The following is an 18,564-nucleotide window of genomic DNA, read 5'->3' as shown; positions in this document are numbered from 1 at the left end:
ACATATCTTTCAATTTAGGTAGTCTAGCCACTTCACAGACAACTCTCTACTTCAAACCAGCAACCAGAACCAAAATTCTCAAATTTGTACTATTCCTCTTTACGAGCAACTCTGCTTTGATACCATGTTATGAAGGTGCTCCGGCTCTTCTTGATGCACAATGGATCGTGATGTGCTTTATCGCTAGTGCGCTCAAGACAAAAAAGGAAGGGGGAAGGAGACTTACCTCTATAGCAAAACCAAAAGCTTCTATTTCATTACGCACAAAGAAACCTCTCTCATCTGTTTTCTTCTTCTCTTACAACTACTCTTTTACCTAAGTTATAAGTGACTTACATATGCAGCTAATTAGCTGTGAGTAGCTAAATAGTTGTAGATAGCTAAATAGTTGTTTTGCCTATACATCTAATAGTAGCTAATTTCCCAATACCTACTCTAGGAGATCTCACTTACCAATATGCATCATATGCTTTTGTTGAGCTTGTTTCTCAACACTTCCTTCGTTCCGTCTAATTCGGCTCGTCCAGATCCCATCTAAAGGGACCTATTTCCCAACCATGATTGTTTAAGTATCCGTATGTAACGTTTAAATACGTATAGTACCTCATCATTTGTATAGTACGTATTGTACCTCAATGTTGTTCAGCCAAATATCATGTACATTTGTCCAATACGGTATTTAACGTATTTATAAAAAACAGGTATAATACATATTTATAAAGAAAATGTAAGTAAAACCCCATCAAAAACCAAAAGAAAAAAAAGATTTTAGTGAAAATGAAGCCAAAGGAAGGAAGAAAGAAGAATAGAAGAGACGACGATGAAGAACATGAAGAAAAGAAAGAAGAAGAGAGAAAAGAAGCCATAAACCTGTCCTAACTCTAAGTGTGATAATCGCAGAAGATAGAAGAAGAAGAAGAAGAAGAAAAAGAAGAAAAGAGAAACCTATCATGAGTGTGATAATTGTGGCGATTCCTCAATCTATGAAGGCATAATTGTAAATAATTACAATTTAAAGTAGAACATCGTGATACACACTTACACTGATTTATAGAATAAGGGAATGTCGACATCCATATTACTACAAGTATTTTAAGATGTGAAATGTTCAAATGTCTTATATGCATTTTAGGATGTAAAACTATATTGTACATCACAAAATTGTGTAAACATAGATGTTTTTATAATATTATAGATATTTTTTAGAAAGGTAAATAATTTTCAAAATCTAGAAATATTTAACGTACTATACGTAAAATACGTATTTTGTAAGTATTTAAAATATTAAGAAAACGTATTTAACGTATTTTTAAATTGGGAGGTACTATACGCGTATTAATACGTTATATACGCGTGGTATCCGTACCGTACCTAACAACCTTGAGGAGGACCCAATTTGGCAAGCCTTGGTCGATTGCCAAATTTCAATGTCCATGAACAAACTATTAAACTTAGTCCCCAGGTTTCGGTAGACAGTGGAAACGTGAATGCGTAAAGCGAACCCTCCAGCCGTTCCGGTCAATTTTACAAAGTCCGCAACAAGGCCGAGAATGGTCGATCACCACAACCCTACCATTATAATTATACTAAAAGGGGAAGAAATATCTAGATGTATTCTTGATGGCAGCGCAGGGGTCAACGTTGTCGTACTGTAGTCAGCACACTACGTGAAAATGTAAAAATAATATATCCGATTTAAGTATATATATATATAAATAAAAGAAAATATTAAAATATTTATTACATGCATAGGGCAAGATTCGAACCCTATACCTCCATGTAAATAAACCAAAACTTTACCATTGTATTAACTTATCATAAGTGTTATAAATATAGATTTAATAGGTATAAGACTTTTATTTATGCCTACCTTTATTAAAAGGTAAATCATGCATTTTTTGAGTGCGTGAATACTTTATTTTCAAAATCTAGAAATATTTAACGTACTATATGTAAAATACGTATTTTGTAAGTATTTAAAATATTAAGAAAACGTATTTAACGTATTTTTAAATTGGGAGGTACTATACGCGTATTAATACGTTATATACGCATGGTATCCGTACCGTACCTAACAACCTTGAGGAGGACCCAATTTGGCAAGCCATGGTCGATTGCCAAATTTCAATGTCCATGAACAAACTATCAAACTTAGTCCCCAGGTTTCGGTAGACAGTGGAAACGTGAATGCGTAAAGCGGACCCTCCAGCCGTTCCGGTCAATTTTACAAAGTCCGCAGCAAGGCCGAGAATGGTCGATCACCACAACCCTACCATTATAATTATACTAAAAGGGGAAGAAATATCTAGATGTATTCTTGATGGCAGCGCAGGGGTCAACGTTGTCGTACTGCAGTCCGCACACTACGTGAAAATGTAAAAATAATATATCCGATTTAAGTATATATATATATAAATAAAAGAAAATATTAAAATATTTATTACATGCATAGGGCAAGATTCGAACCCTATACCTCCATGTAAATAAACCAAAACTTTACCATTGTATTAACTTATCATAAGTGTTATAAATATAGATTTAATAGGTATAAGACTTTTATTTATGCCTACCTTTATTAAAACGTAAATCATGCATTTTTTGAATGCGTGAATACTTTATTTACAAGAAAAATATAAACCAATAAAAAAAAATACTCCTGCACATGTAGCGTGCATGAGCACTAGATTTAGGAAATAAAGGTATAGTGGAAAAAGCAACTCACGCACATTTAGTGTGCATGAACACTTTAGAAAAAGGAGGAAGCTATGCTTAGTCTCTCCGATCCTTATATAAGGAGGAGAGAAAGATGTATATGGTTGTTGATTATTTTGTAAGGATTGACCAATTTATAATACATTCGTGGGATTCACGAATTTGTGATCTTAATTTTCTCTTACTATCTAAATATTGATTAAATATACTAAACTCGTGGGGATTCACGAGATTCATAACTTACCTATCATTCTACCTATTCATTACTAGCCTTATCTCATATTCTTCTTTCTCCTAGTCCAAAACCTCAATGGTTCCCACCCAACTCATGTAACGATCCGGAGCCGAAAGGCACGACAATGTCATCAGCAAAGCGACCTGCACCCACCTCGGCATCGCAAATTGGGAAGCATGCCCATTCTGGCTTCGCATGGCGGACACCCGATCTGTCCTACCATTGGGGTTGTTGCGAAAATTAGAAATCATCATAGGCGGACATGCATTCAAAATATCGGGTGTGTACCCCTTATTTTGGGGAGACCATGGTTGCACTTAGTGAATATTAAGTAGAACTGGTGTTGAGCGGATCCGGATCGGTATCCAGAATGAAGAACCGGATAGGTACCCGAATCAGTGCACGGATATATCGGTATCTGGAACCTAGAGCCGAACTGGAGAACTAGATGTACTCCAGAATAGTGAGAACTAGTAGGCTGTTGGAGCCTACGGTCTGAGCCTAGTATGTAGGCATATTCCTTGGAGTTAATGTGAATCACTCGTATGAGCATTGAAGTACATGTCAGTACTTCTGTCAGTCATTTTAAGGACTTTGAGAAAGATACTTTGCAGAAGCTAAGACAAAACCTGTTAGTAAGGATAACAGCAGAATACAGACACAGGTTTAATGAAACCTTGGATACACGGGAGAGACAGAGAAAGCAGAAGAAAACTCAAATCAAAATAATAATAATGCTTTGTACATACAATGTGCTGGTTGGGCACTTTGATACAAGTTCATCAAAGGACTAACATGTACTTCAATGCTCATACGAGCGACTGACACTAACTCCAAGGAATATGCCTACGTAATAGGCTAAGGTTGTAGGCCTCTACCGACCTACCAGTTATAATCTGGTCCATCTATCTGATCTGGCTCTTGGTTCCGGATACCGATCCGGTTTCGACTTATTTAGCCGATCCGGATCTGATTGAACTTGTCCGCTCAACAATCCCCATCAAGCTCAACTTGAGGTTAGATCAATGTGTTAGTGGCGGCCAAGCCTTGCAGTTGGCTTCTTCTAGCGTCTCCTCACCTTGCTCGCGCTCCTCGACTTGTCCGGTTCCGCTTTCAATGACCCGTCCGGTCCCGCGCACCTCGACCTTCTTGGTCGGGTAGTGTGCTCCCTTGGCCCTTGGCCTCCAGTCGATTCGGGTCCTTCGAAATGAACATCTCAACCGAATCTGCTATCTCTAATTGGTTCCCGCTCTTGGCCGAGTTGGTTGTCTCCAACTTGTCTTTAGTCTTTAAACCCTTCACAACATCGGTGTCTTGGTCTTCTTTCCTTTCTTGGCTTTACCTCCACCTTTTTCAATTGGCTCCGGTTTGGGGTTTCCGTTCCGGTGGTTCTCCTTACATCCGGTGTTGAGTTCTCTAGCCAACCCGTGCACTCTGACTTCTTCAGTCAGGACGAAATCAAAATTAGTATTCGACTCGGCTTCCCAATTGTCTTCCTCGACGGGATTCCACTTTTGGGTCCGGCCATCTCTCTCATTCCTCTTGTTTCTCCCCCTCAAGTTTGACATATTGAGGTACTGCACACCTAGTGCTCCAAGGAATTGCCACAACTTGTCTAAGCCTAGGGGTTTGGTGAAGATATCGGCAATCTGCCGATTTGTAGGAACATTCATGAGTTTCACTTCACCGGACAGAACTCGCTCACAGACAAAATGGTAGTGCACCTCAATGTGCTTTGTTCGGGTGTGAAAGACGGGGTTCTTAGACAACTGGATGCTACTGAGATTGTCGCAGTAGATCGTTGTTGGATTGGATACCTCCACCTGCAAATCCTTTAGTAGCCTCTTGAGCCATATGGCTTCGCATGTCACGACCATAGTTCTAGCCATACGTCCCATTTGTGCCATTCTCATACGTATCTAGCCATAGTTCTAGCCAAACGCCAATATTCGTATCATACTCATACGTGAAAAGGCTTCGAGTATGATTGAAATCCATACGTGGTACATAGATATATACATATGGTGTACATTGTGTGTGTGTGTGTGTGTGTGTGTGTGTGTGTGTGAGAGAGAGAGAGAGAGAGAGAGAGAGAGATTTACAAAAAAAGAAAGAAAAAGAGAGAGCATGTGTGGTCTAGAGAGAGAAGCCTTGTTTTGCATGTGTGAGGAGACAGTGGTTTGAGTGTATGTCTAGACTCTAGAGAGAGAGAGAGGAGCTATGGGGTTTGTCTATGTGAGGGATGTGAATATTAGATATCTAGATTTTGTAGAGAGAGAAAATTTGTTAGTTCTCCTGTGTGAGAGAGGGTGTGTGTGTGTGTCAAACGTCACTTCTATTTGCAAAGAATGATGAATAGCAGAAATAAAAAACCTCTAACAAACCCCCCCCCCCAAAAAAAAAAACCAAACGAATATCGCGTATCATACGCGTACATTTGCAAACGTTCGCGTACGTCTAGTAAATTGGACGTATGCGAATATTAGGAATTATGGTCACGATAGCCGCTCCTCGGTACTCGGCCTCTATGCTCGATATTGTCACTATCAGCTTCTTCTTACTGCTCTAGGCGATCGCAACGCTTCCAAGTGAAAACGAATATCCGGATGTAGACCTACGATAGCCAATATTTCTGGCCCAACCGGAATCCGTGTGGTTGACAAGCTGTCCGGCTACTCCGGTTTGATACAACAACCCCCTTTCCTTAGTGCCAGTGACAATTCGAAGTATTCGATGTGCGCACTAGAGGTGCTCCATGGTTGGATGTGGCATAAATTGACTAATCAGTCCGACCAGATAGTTGAGGTCCGATCGGGTGATGGTCAGATATATAAAGGCTTCCAACGATTTGTCAGAAACTTTTCGGGTCGCATGCCATTCCAAAGTCAGGGCGAAGCTTCACAATCTGGTCTAGAGGAGTCGAGACGAATTTGCATTCTGACATACCGAATTTTAAGAGCATACTCAACACATAGTGGCGTTAACAGATCAGTATGCCTTCGGGGTTGTGGATTGTTAGGAATCGACCTCTCACAACCAGTTCCACGTTCGTATTCTGTTATTGGGGTGGGGGGTGAAACCTAGAATGGCTTCACCCCCCTACCAAGGGGGTTAAGTTAGAGAGAGATCAAGAGAGAAAGAAAAATACAAAATGACACTAAATGAGAGGGGAAAAATGTATATCCATTAGATGCCCCATAAGGGGTTTATATAATACATAATGTAACAGTAAATAATGATCGTTACAAAAGAGACGACCATTACACTCTTGTCACATGCACATAATTGTGCATGTGCTCACACATACTCATTTACTTTACACATACACATCAACCACATCATTACACATACCCTTATGTCTCCCCGTATATTCTTACGGGTAACACATGGCACGCTTGTGGGACAGTGCATTGCATGGTGAACCCACTCGCCATGGCAACTCTTCTCGACCGGAACTCCATTGGTCGTCTCAACGGTCGGAAATCCCTCGACCGGATCACTGCTCTATGATCAATAACTTCGATCGGACCTTTGCTTGACTTGAACCTTCTCATTTGGTCAGCACAAGTCGCGATTGGATCACACACCAATCGGCTAGTTCAATGTAGCATGGGTCATGAAATCGTGTTGTGCATTTGTGTATCCTTTCTTTCATCATGTGAAGTGAGTTTTATATTTTTTACCCTTTGGTCTTTAAAATTTTTACACTCAAATTTTTTGAAATTTTATTTTGAGCCCTTGTGTTTTCGAAATTCTGCATTCTGCCCTCCAAATTTTGAAATCTCATGTCATGCCCTTGAGCTTTTGAAATTTCATCTTCTCTGCCCTTAAGTTTTTTTTTTTGAATGCCCCTCTCTTCTTGCTTCCATTCATATTCTCACCTTTCACTTCTAGCTAATTGCGGCGGCGGCGCGACGGCGATGATGGCGTGGCGGCGACGACGACTACGATGGCGGTGGCGATGGCAGTTGTTTAGAACATTCGATGGAGATCAGGCCATGTACATATCATTCTAGGGTAATTCTCCAAGCCGCACATATCAATCTCATTGTCAAAATGACCAATGTGCAAAGATTCCACAATATGTTATGTAGAGATCTTCTGTTCATCAATAGTTGTGAGAGTGAGCCTTACGTGTTTTTCCTTCAACGCATTAGGTCCCAACCAACCATCTTAAATGGGAACTAGCCATAACTCTGTATTTTCTAGAGAAACATTTTGAATGACTGGGGTATCAATGAGCTTGAACTATGGCAGAGGAACATTAAGTCTGGAGGCATGTAATCTGTAGTTTGCATTGCTACACATTCCACCATAACTCTAATTTAGATTCAGACTCAGGCTCAAAGTTGCCATAGGAGGGGGAAAGAGCTTGGATGGAAGCGATGGAGTGGGAGTAATGATAGTTGTCATAGCTGTGAAGAGTCTTTGGGGTAGACAAACAGACACGCAGAGAGGAAATATGAGATGATTAATGTAGAAAGGGGCTGATGATTGTTGGAGATGGTGCTGGTTAAGGCATCACAAGCATATGCAAGGTCAACATCATGATCCTCCTCCTCCTCTTGTTGATTCTCTATCATCATGTGGGTGTGTCTGTGTACATACATATCTGTAAAGTTACCCTCGAGTCACTACCACCACCAAGGGAAAAGGGAACGAGGAAGGCAGGAGAGAGAGAGAGGGAGAAGATTAGTTTTCTTTGTAAGTGTTTCTGCAAGTGCTCGATTGATGGCCTGCCATCAAGGTGCAACTCTAGAACAAATCTTGTAGAATGCTTTTCTCCCATAATCTTATGCATCAATTTTTCTTCTCAGCCGTAGAAACATCTGCTTCTTCTCTTAGTTTAGTTGCTTTAGTTGCAATAAGACCGTTAGTATTGTGCAACTTCACCACCATAGAGCTAAAGGATTGAAGATGAACTTCCTCCATGGTTATAGATTTCCTTTGAGCTTCGATCTTCTCACTCTTCTGTGATCGGATGTTCTACATGTCTTCTTCAAATCTCTGATCTCATGAAAAACCTCTCATCATAGATGTAGAGAGTCTTTCATCAAAAACCTCTAATCCAAATGGCTCTCCATACAAAGAGTGTCTGCACAAAAACAAACGCTCTACACAAAGACTAGTAGAGAAATAGAGAGGGACAGACAAAGAGATTAGTGATAGAGAGGGAGAGTGACCTCTTCTCAAGGGAGGTCGTCCGTTCAGGTGTGCCAAAAGTGTTGTTGGGGTGGGCTTCACCCCCCTCCCAAGGGGGTTATGATAGTGAGAGAGCAAGAGAGAAAGACAAATACAAAATGACACAAAATGAGAGGGAAAAAATGTATATCCATTAGATGCCCCATAAGGGATTTATATAATACATAATTGTTGAGCGGCAAGCTCAACCGGATCCGGATCAGCAAATTGATTTGATGTTGACAAAAAGCGGGATCCAGACCTTTCATATCGTCAAACGACCATGCAAAAACGTCTTTATATTGTAATAGTAATGTTGTTAATGTCCGTTTGTCATTTTCCGCCAAATCTCTAGCAATCAAGACTGTTTTTCTTTCACCATCCTCTACTCCTGCCAAATCGATCTCCTCTAATGCTGAGGCTTGCACTCTCTGAGATACCTTTATTTCCTTATCTGTAGCTTCTTGTTGCATTCGTATTTCTTTCATTGTTTGCTCATCTATTGGCACTTCTTCGTGTGAGTCTACATATGGTGTTAATGCTAGCAAAATATCTACCTCAAATAGAGGGATGATTTTCTGATTATCATTAAAATACTGACTTTCTTCTTCCTCGTCCAATCCTTCCATCATATTAACTGTTTCTGCATGTACAGGTAAACTCTGTTTGCTTGTTGTCACTTTGTTGTGCGTCGGAATCCTGACCTTAGTTTTTCCTTTCCTAAATGTTAGCACATTTTGTTTCCAATTTTGTTTGATATTAGCTGTCTTTAACCATGGTCTCCCCAATAACAAGGGGTATGCTCCCTGTGCTTCTAACTGCAAAATTACTGCCGAAATCTGAAAATTGTGTCCCCCGATTATTACATCCAGTTGTCGAAGCAAACCAATCGGTCGTACCGTACTTGTATCTGCCATTCGTAACCAAAACGGACATGCTTCCCATTCCGTGATTCCTAGTTTTTCACATGTAGCTTTGTTAATCACATTAACTCCCGAGCCTCCATCTATAATCACATTTCCGATTTCTTGCCCGTAAAGTATTACCTTAATCGACGGATTCTGTTCATCCATGATCGAAGGGTTATTACTTGGGTGATTGTATTGTACTGCTATTTGTTCGGAACGTTTATATGCAATTAATGCTGCCACTTTTTCTGTAAACCTTGGTACTAACTTAAGTAAGCCCGTAAGTGGCAATGACACTTGGCAATCAGCGAACAGTTTCCAAGTTTCTTCCTGTTCCTTATTCCCCAATGACTGTTGTACAATGATGTTCTGGTCAATGTTATTGTCTTGTAACATTCGATTCACATTACTTTGATTTGCTTCGTCAACCCATTCTTTTGCCGCCTTCCGAACTGCTTCCTGAATTTCCCATTCTGATTGTTTGCTTTTGCTGCGTGTCGTTACTTGCTGAACTTCCGGTATTACCATATTAATTGCTGGACCCTTTCCTTTAGCCGGACATTGATTAGCATAATGGCCCAGTTGTCGACAAATATAACAAGTGGGTACAAATGTTCCACCGGTCTCTCCATGTGCAAATTGGCCGTTATTAAATTGTTGCTCTTCATTACCACTCGGGTTTTGTTGGAATTGACGTGTAGCTTTTGGTTTGTAAAATTTCTTATTTTTATACCGATTCTGCCTAAATTGTTCGGTATTATCATTTGGTTGTGCTAAATTTTGTGTTATCCCGAACTCCTGATTTGGCGGAAAATTATTCTGTTGAAACATTTGATTATTTTGTGGAAAGGTTTGAGTATTATGTTGAAAGGTCATATTACCCGGTTGAAATGCCGGATTCGGTTGAAATGCAGAATTCGGTTGCACATTCGGACAGTTCTGTTGAAACCCTTGAAATGGTGGGTTATCTTGTTGGAAACTTTGATTATTTTGTTGAAAATATTGATTCGGATTCTGTACGAATGGTGGGTTGGATTGAGCAAAACCTGGATGAAATGCTTGAGTCACTTGAGTGGGTTGCATATTTTGTTCTGAAAAGATCTGATTTGGCTGTAGAACCGGATTTTGTTGAAAAATTGGATTTTGTTGTACATTTTGCTGATTTTGTGAAAAATTATTATTTTGATAACCATTGAACAGATTAGTGTTATTTTGGTAACCATTGTCAGTAAAAATTTGTCGTACTGACGCTGTAGTTTTATTAAGCAGATTATATTCACATTGTTCTACTGAGTGTAATTTTGAATGACATATTGTACAATGTGTTCTTAACGTACATTCAATTGCTGAATGCCCCGTATTTAAACAAGTGGTGCATTGAACTGCTTGACGAAATTGTAACTCCTCCATTGTTGGTAATGTACGTTGAAATGCCGACATGTCCATACTCTGAACATTGACCGGCGGTCGACCCATTTCTATTGCTTTATCAATTACTTGTTCGCTAGTCTGATTTCAAAAATCGAACACTTTCAATGTCGTCCTTAATGGTTCTTTTACAGCTTCTAGAAAGACTTCTTTTAATTCATTATCCGGAATCGGCCTTGAAATCTGAAGCTGTAAGTTTTGAAATCGTATCACAAACTGAGAGACTGTTTCATTTTTTTCTTGATATAACGCATAAAATTGCGCAATCAAATCCTTCTGCGGAATTTGTCGATGAAATAATTGTAAAAATTTACTAGTTAACACTTCAAAGGATGGAAATCCTTGAAGACCGTTCTGCGCAAACCAATTGGCGGAATATCCGTCTAATGATAAGACGAACTCAGCGATTTTTGACTTATCTTCGGCATCTGCCGACAATCGCTGAGCTCCATGGTTAATCTCCCATGTCGTTAAGAAATCCCTAACATGTGCTTCCGCATCTGTTCCTTCCCGGAACTTAGAATAAGTATAAGGCATATCGTCCCAAATGTCGTAAAACGATACCTCTTCCGTCTGTTTTTCGTCTGAAGGTAATTGATCGGATAAGTCAGGAAGTTTCGACCACTTTGTGCTTGATTCCGGCTGTTCTTGCGCAATGAACGCTTCCTGCACTGCCTTCGTAACTGACCTTGTACGAGGGCGCTTACAACCGACCAGTGTCTCCTCTTCAGACGACATCCATTCGATTTGTTCTCTGCTTAATTGCAGATGTAACCGGGCGTGCCAAATTTCTTCTGTGTTAATCGGCTAATTATTAACTACTACCGATACAGAAGAGTGAACGTCGCTACTCAACGTTCTAACAAGGAATTGTGTTTTACGAACAGAAATATACTATATTAATCGGTAATTACCGTGATCGTTACTTAGTTATAAATTAGGAAGATTGCACTTAACAAAATAGACAATAGGAAGAACACAGAATCCGTACATGATATTCCTAACTTAAACTTATATTACTAAATAAACGACCTTTCTTACAATGCCTTCGGTTCCCTTTTATAGGTATACCGAAGGTCTTTTCTCATCAAGAACTATTCCTACTTACTATCAAGAATTACAAAATTATCTAACTAACTTAGTTCTCTTCGTTCACTGCTGAGTCATCGATCCGAACAGTCGATCCGAACCGACTCCGTTTTCGATGCTTTCCCACTTGTTCGGTAAAACTGACTGTCCGGGTCCGGGTAACAAGGATGAGCCGGATCGGTGAGCCGGTGAGCTGGGGAGCCGGTTAGCCGGATCCATCAATAACCGGAAGCCTAGTAGCAGCCTATGCTACTTGGAAGTTAATGTCTCATAGTTAGTGTCTGACACTTGTGAGAGCATTGAAGTACACCATACTTCTGTCAGTTCGTATAGACTTGTATAAAAGTGTTCACTGAACACATACGATGTATAGGTTGAGTATTATTTTTGAATTGAGTTTGTGTGCATTCTCTCTCAGTCCCGCGTATTGTGTATATCCTAAGCTCTCCATTAAACTTGTGTTTCTGTGTTCGGTTTTCTATTTGCTTCCGCACGCTATTCTTTTACATGGTATTAGGGCGCGATGGTTGAGAACCTCTGTAGCCGACATAGCTTGAAAAGAAAACTAACCAAGAAGAACAGGAAAAACAAATGGATAGAGGCATGGCTAGCTCGCTTCCTACCGAGAAGCTCGACAGAAACCTCTACGCGTCTTGGTCCTACAAGATGCACCAGTACCTGCTTGAGCACGATTACTAGAGCTATGTCGACGGAGCAAATGACACAGCACCCGAATCGACACACAGAGATTTCCCGGTGTGGGAACAATCGGCGAGCAGAGTACAGTACTGGTTCGCGTCTTGTGTGGGCGAACAGCTCCTAAGCTACATTCAGGATGCAAAAACGCCGAAAGATGCTTGGGGAAATCTGAAGAAGATTTTCGCCGCAAGCACTACAGCCAGGAAGCTTCAACTCCGACATGAGTTGAGCAACCTACGACAACGCGACTTGTCGATGGCAGACTACACCTCCAAAATCAAGGACATTTGCGACTCTCTGGCCTCCATCGATGTGAATATCGAAGAATCCGATATGGTGCACATCTGTCTCGGAGGTTTGGCGTCAAAGTTCGGAGTGTTCCAAACTGTTGTGTGTACAAGGGAGAATACGTCATTTTTCGACTTACAGTTGATGCTCCTTGTGGAGGAGAACTATGCCGGTGTGTCAACAAGTGCACCCACCGATAGCCGGATGCTATACACGGAGGCGGATTGGCCCCATGGGCATGGTGGACGAGGCGGGTCGGCTCGCAATGGTAGCAGCCGGCAAGAGCAGGACCGAAGGCACAAAGAACGTGCCGACAACAGTTCCGGACCCTCCACAAGCAGGGGGAGTAAAGGCGGCGCCAAAGGTCAACAAGCAAAGGCCAACACGGAATGTTGGTACTGTGGTAAATCGGTAGTAGCCGGCAAGAGCAGGACCGAAGGCACAAAGAACGTGCTGACAACAGTTCCGGACCCTCCACAAGCAGGGGGAGTAAAGGCGGCGCCAGAGGTCGACAAGCAAAGGCCAACACGGAATGTTGGTACTGTGGTAAATCGGGCCACAGAGAAAGCGAGTGCTGGAAGAAGCACGCCGATCCGGACAGATCCGGATCCGGCAAGGCCGGTAGAGAGAACCGACAATACTCGCACTAGGTAGAAGGATTGGGAGGATCCACAACTGGAAAAGCCGCTAAAGGGCTAGCCTTGGTGATGAAACACGAGGCTAACTCGATGAAGAAGACCACTTCCGAATCGAAGGAAGTGTGGTACATTGATTCCGGTGCGTCGAATCACATGAGGAGCCACAAAGAGTGGTTCTCTTTCTTGGAGAAACTGGAACAACCAGGAGTTGTCGAAACCGGAGACGACACTCCACACCCAATCGTGCATGTCGGAGAAGTCCCTTTGAGCCACGTCGGACAGAGGGGGAAGCTGATGAACGTATTACACGTTCCGACCATCACGAAGAACCTGGTGTCGGTGGATAGATTGTCGACCAGGGGATGCAGGTGCGGTTTACGCACCTCAGGTGCTTCATCCAGGAAGAGGGCCAAATCATTGCGCAAGGGCACAGGTACGGGTGGATGTTTATCCTCGACACCAATGACGTTGGCACCGCTTTGTTTGCCAAAGGACAAAAGATTGAATCAGATATCGATCTCTGGCACAAGCGGATTGGCCACGTTAATTACCAGAGGCTTTAAGACTTGCAAACGTAACATGTTGTTTTCGGTTTGCCGAAGTTGTTGGGATTTTCGGTCCCTCCGGATGGGATGTCCGGAGATGAATGACGGCAAGCCCGGTTACGGTTACAGAACCGGATGAAGATACAGGCCCGGTGAGCGCACTCTCCGGATATGAAGAGTACCCGGCTACGGAGCCGGATGATGAATGTACCCGGAGAGAGATCCGGATGCGGGGACATATTTATAAATATGTTTGCCAAGGGCCCTTGAGGCTATATGTGTAAATAGTCCGAAAGTCACATGTGTATAAATATGACTTAGGGCAAACAGTTTATGTTGCTGCTTATTTTTCTGTTTTCACTTAGAGAGAGTGAAGAGAGCAGCCGAGAGAGAGAGAGAGAGAGAGAGAGACGAGGAGGTCGTTGCCTCTGTGTATTACCGCCGCCTGTGGCGAAGATAGTGAGCTTAAGGTTGTTGCCTTGAAGCTTCACCATTGTACATCTCTGTTCATAGTGATAGTTGGAGTTTGAGGACTCCCGTGGTTTTTCCCATTTAGGGTTTTCCACGTAAAATATCCTGTGTACTCTTCTCTCTACTGTCTTAGTGTACTTTGTATTTCCTATTTTCTGTGAGTTAATCCTATTTGTCGGTTGTGGCCGAGCACTGTGTGCAACAAAGTGGTATCAGAGCGACGGTAACACAGAAAATGGAAGGCGGCGGCAGCGGGCAGCCGGGGATGATGGTGCTGAATGCGCAGAATTACGCCGACTGGAAGATCAAGATGGAGGATCTTCTTATTGTTCGGGACCTGTACGAACCGATTGACAGGTCGGAAATACCGAAGGGGGTACTTGAGTCGGAATGGAGGCTTCTGAACCGGAAAGCCGTTGCAACCATTCGGCAATACGTCGATGTAAGTGTTCTGCAACATGTGGCGAATGACACCAACGCATACGAGATGTGGCGGAAGCTGTCGGGCCTCTACGAGAGGAAGAATGCGTTGAACCGGACCTCCCTGATGAGGAAGATAGTGAACCTCAAGTACCGGGACGGCGAGAGTATGGTGGAACACGTAAGCACGTTCATGGGATTCGTGAACCAGCTTGCGGCGATCAAGTTCCCGCTGGAGGATGCAATGCAAGCCATCATTCTGATGTGTACATTGCCGGAAAGTTGGGAGAACTTGGTGGTGACTCTCAGCACCTCCTGCACCGAAGATAACTTGTCTTTACAAACGGTAAAGACAAGTATTTTGAACGAAGAAGCGCGTCGGAGAGATAAAGAACCGGCCTCCGACCCGAAGGCGCTGCTTATCGAATCGGATCGGGGAAGACAATGGAACCGGAGTCCGCAAAGACGGGAGAAGTCGGGGACCCGGTCACAGTCAAGAGGAAGACCCACATGCTTCCACTGTGGGAAGCCGGGGCACTTCCGGAAGAATTGTCGGCATTACCGAAAAGACAACGGAGCCGACGACACCGATTCGAAGAAGTCACCGGAGCGAAACGGTGCATACCGGGGAGCCACGGACCGGAGAGGTTCGGATCGGCGAGGGCAGGACCGGAAAGGAACGACGGCACTCGCGGCAAGTGAAGAGGAGATCATGCTCATTACCGAAGAGTGGGAGCTGAACCTTGCCGGAGAAGAGATGACCTGGGTGGTCGATTCCGGAGCGTCGTTCCACCTGACCCCGGAGAAGAAATACTTCTCATCCTACACAGCCGGTGAGCATGGTTGTGTCCGGATGGGAAATGAAGGTACATGCCGGATTGCCGGCATAGGAGACGTGTGGTTAACAACCTCGACCGGATGCAAAATGCTGCTGAAGGATGTCCGACACGTTCCGGAGGTTCGATTGAACCTGATTTCGGCCGGGAGGCTAGATGATGAAGGCTACACAGGTAGCATCCGGAACAGTGTCATGAAGTTCAGCAAAGGAAGCCTGATAGTGGCTCGGGCCCGGAAGATCAACACGCTGTACCTGATGAATTCCCGGCTATGTCCGGAGGAGCTGAACGTGGCAGCTGACACTGCCGGTGAGCTGTGGCACAAGAGACTGTGCCACATGAGTGAGAAGGGGATGAAGAGGCTTGCCGAAGACAACCTGATACCGGTAAAGCTCGTACACTTGGGGAAGTGTACCGACTGTCTGGCCGGAAAGCAAAACCGGACCTCCTTCCGCTCAAGACCACCGATGAGACGTGGTGTACCATTGGAGTTGGTACACACTGATGTGTGTCAGGTAGAAACGAAGTCACATGGCGGAGCCCAGTACTTCGTAACATTCATAGATGATCACAGCCGGAAGCTGTGGACGGCACCGCTGAAGACAAAGGACCAAGTATTGTCCGTCTTCAAAGAACTCCACGCGAGAGTGGAAAGGGAATCCGGCAAGAAGCTGAAAGCGATACGAGCGGATAACGGAGGGGAATACCGGGGGCAGTTCCAGGAGTACTGTCGCTCGAAGGGAATCCGGCTCGAGTTCACTGTGCCGAAGACGCCGGAACTGAACAGGCTGGCCGAGAGGATGAACCGGACCATAATGGAGAGGGTCCGGAGTATGCTGGCGCATGCAAAATTACCCAAGGGGTTTTGGGCTGAGGCAATGTCGACGGCGACATACGTGATAAACAGATCACCCTCAGTACCTTTGGACGGAGACACGCCGCAGAAAGTGTGGACCGGTAAGGAAGTGTCCTACCGGCATCTGAAGGTGTTCGGGTGTCTCGCATACGTGCATGTGGCAAAGGACCGGAGAGGAAAGCTAGATCCAAAGACCCGGCCATGCATATTCCTCGGTTACGGCAACGACGAGTTCGGCTACCGAGTATGGGACCCGGTCGACAAGAAGATATTCAGGAGTAGAGATATCATCTTCATGGAGGACAAGACACTCGCCGACTGGGAGTCGGAGAAGAAGATGAAGAGCTCCAAGTCGACCGGTGAGGATCAACTCTACGAGGAGCAGTCCCGACCGGCAAGGGACCGGTTAGCACTCGAGGATCCGGCCGAAGACGGTGAAGAAATAGAACCGGCCGAAGAAGACGAAAATGATACCGGAACCGGCCCCGATCCCGAAATGGATTTGGATGAAGAAGAATCGGAAGAACCGGTTACCGAAGCTCCGGAACGGAGATATCCTCTAAGAGAGAGAAGGGCCCCCCGGAGATTTCCGGAACCAGAGCACGTGCTGCTAACCGACGAAGGGGAGCCGGAGAGCTTTGAAGAAGCGAAGCATGACACCCATAGCCGCAGGTGGTTAAGTGCCATGCAGGAGGAGATGGATTCCCTGCATGAGAACCACACATATGAACTTGTGGAGTTGCCGAAAGGAAAACGGGCACTCCGTAACAAGTGGGTGTTCAAGCTGAAACCGGGAGATGCCGGAAACCCCCCGAGATACAAAGCCAGGATCGTGGTGAAGGGGTTTCAGCAGAAGAAGGGCGTCGACTTCGACGAGATATTTGCCCCGGTAGTGAAGATGACCTCCATCCGGACGGTGCTGAGCATAGCGGCAAGCATGGACCTCGAGGTAGAACAGATGGACGTGAAGACGGCATTCCTTCACGGTGACCTCGAAGAAGAGATCTACATGCAGCAACCGGAAGGATTCGAGAAGAAAGGGAAGGAGCACCTGGTATGCCGGTTGAAGAAGAGCCTTTACGGACTGAAGCAGGCTCCCCGGCAGTGGTACCGGAAGTTCGACTCCTTCATGACCGACGAAGGGTACCACAAGACGCAGTCCGATCACTGCGTGTTTGTGAAGAAGTTCGACGGAGGAGACTCTCTAATACTCCTCCTATACGTGGACGACATGTTGATCGTCGGACGGGACCAGGTCAAGATACGGATGCTGAAGAAGGCTCTTCACCGAACCTTCTCAATGAAGGACCTGGGTCCGGCGAGGCAAATACTAGGGATGCACATCATCCGGGACCGGAAGAAGAAGCAGTTGTGGCTATCACAGGAGAAGTACGTGACAAAGGTGCTTCAACGGTTCAACATGTCGGAAGCAAGACCAGTCGGGTCGACTCTCCCGGCAAACTGCAAGCTGTCCAGCAAGCAAAGTCCCAAGACAAAGGCTGAGAAGGAGGACATGATGAAAGTACCATATGCCTCTGCCGTCGGGAGCTTGATGTACGCAATGGTGTGTACAAGACCGGACATAGGATATGCAGTCGGAGTGGTGAGCCGGTACATGAGCAATCCCGGCAAAGAGCACTGGAACGCGGTCAAGTGGATACTCCGATACCTAAAGGGTACGGCAAACGTGTGCCTCCGATTCGGCTCCGGTAAGCCCGAACTTGACGGCTTTACCGATTCGGATATGTCGGCTGATGCAGATACCAGCCGGTCCACATCAGGGTATGTGATGACGTATGCAGGGGGAGCTGTTTCGTGGCAGTCGAGGCTGCAGAAGACGGTTGCATTGTCAACCACGGAGGCGGAGTACATGGCGGCTGTTGAAGCCGGCAAGGAAATAATATGGATGAAGGACTTCATTAGAGAGCTCGGTATCCGGCAGGAGGAGTATCGACTCTATTGCGACAGTCAGAGTGCCATCCACCTTGCGAAGAATGCGGCCTATCACTCCCGGACGAAGCACATCCAGCGAAGATATCACTGGATCCGGGAAAGGATAGAAGACCAGGAGTTCGTGCTGACGAAGATCCACACGGACGAGAACGGGTCAGACATGCTGACCAAAGTGCTCACACCCGACAAGCTGGAAGCGTGCCGGAAGAGGATCGGACTGGAGAGACATCCCATGCCGAAGTGAAGGGGGAGTTTGTTGGGATTTTCGGTCCCTCCGGATGGGATGTCCGGAGATGAATGACGGC

Source organism: Azolla caroliniana, unplaced genomic scaffold (genome assembly GCF_043228905.1).
Source record: "Azolla caroliniana isolate FFs.n. ecotype wild unplaced genomic scaffold, voAzoCaro1.0.p SCAF_2, whole genome shotgun sequence".
Taxonomy (NCBI): Eukaryota; Viridiplantae; Streptophyta; class Polypodiopsida; order Salviniales; family Salviniaceae; genus Azolla; species Azolla caroliniana.
This window is presented reverse-complemented; position numbering follows the sequence as displayed.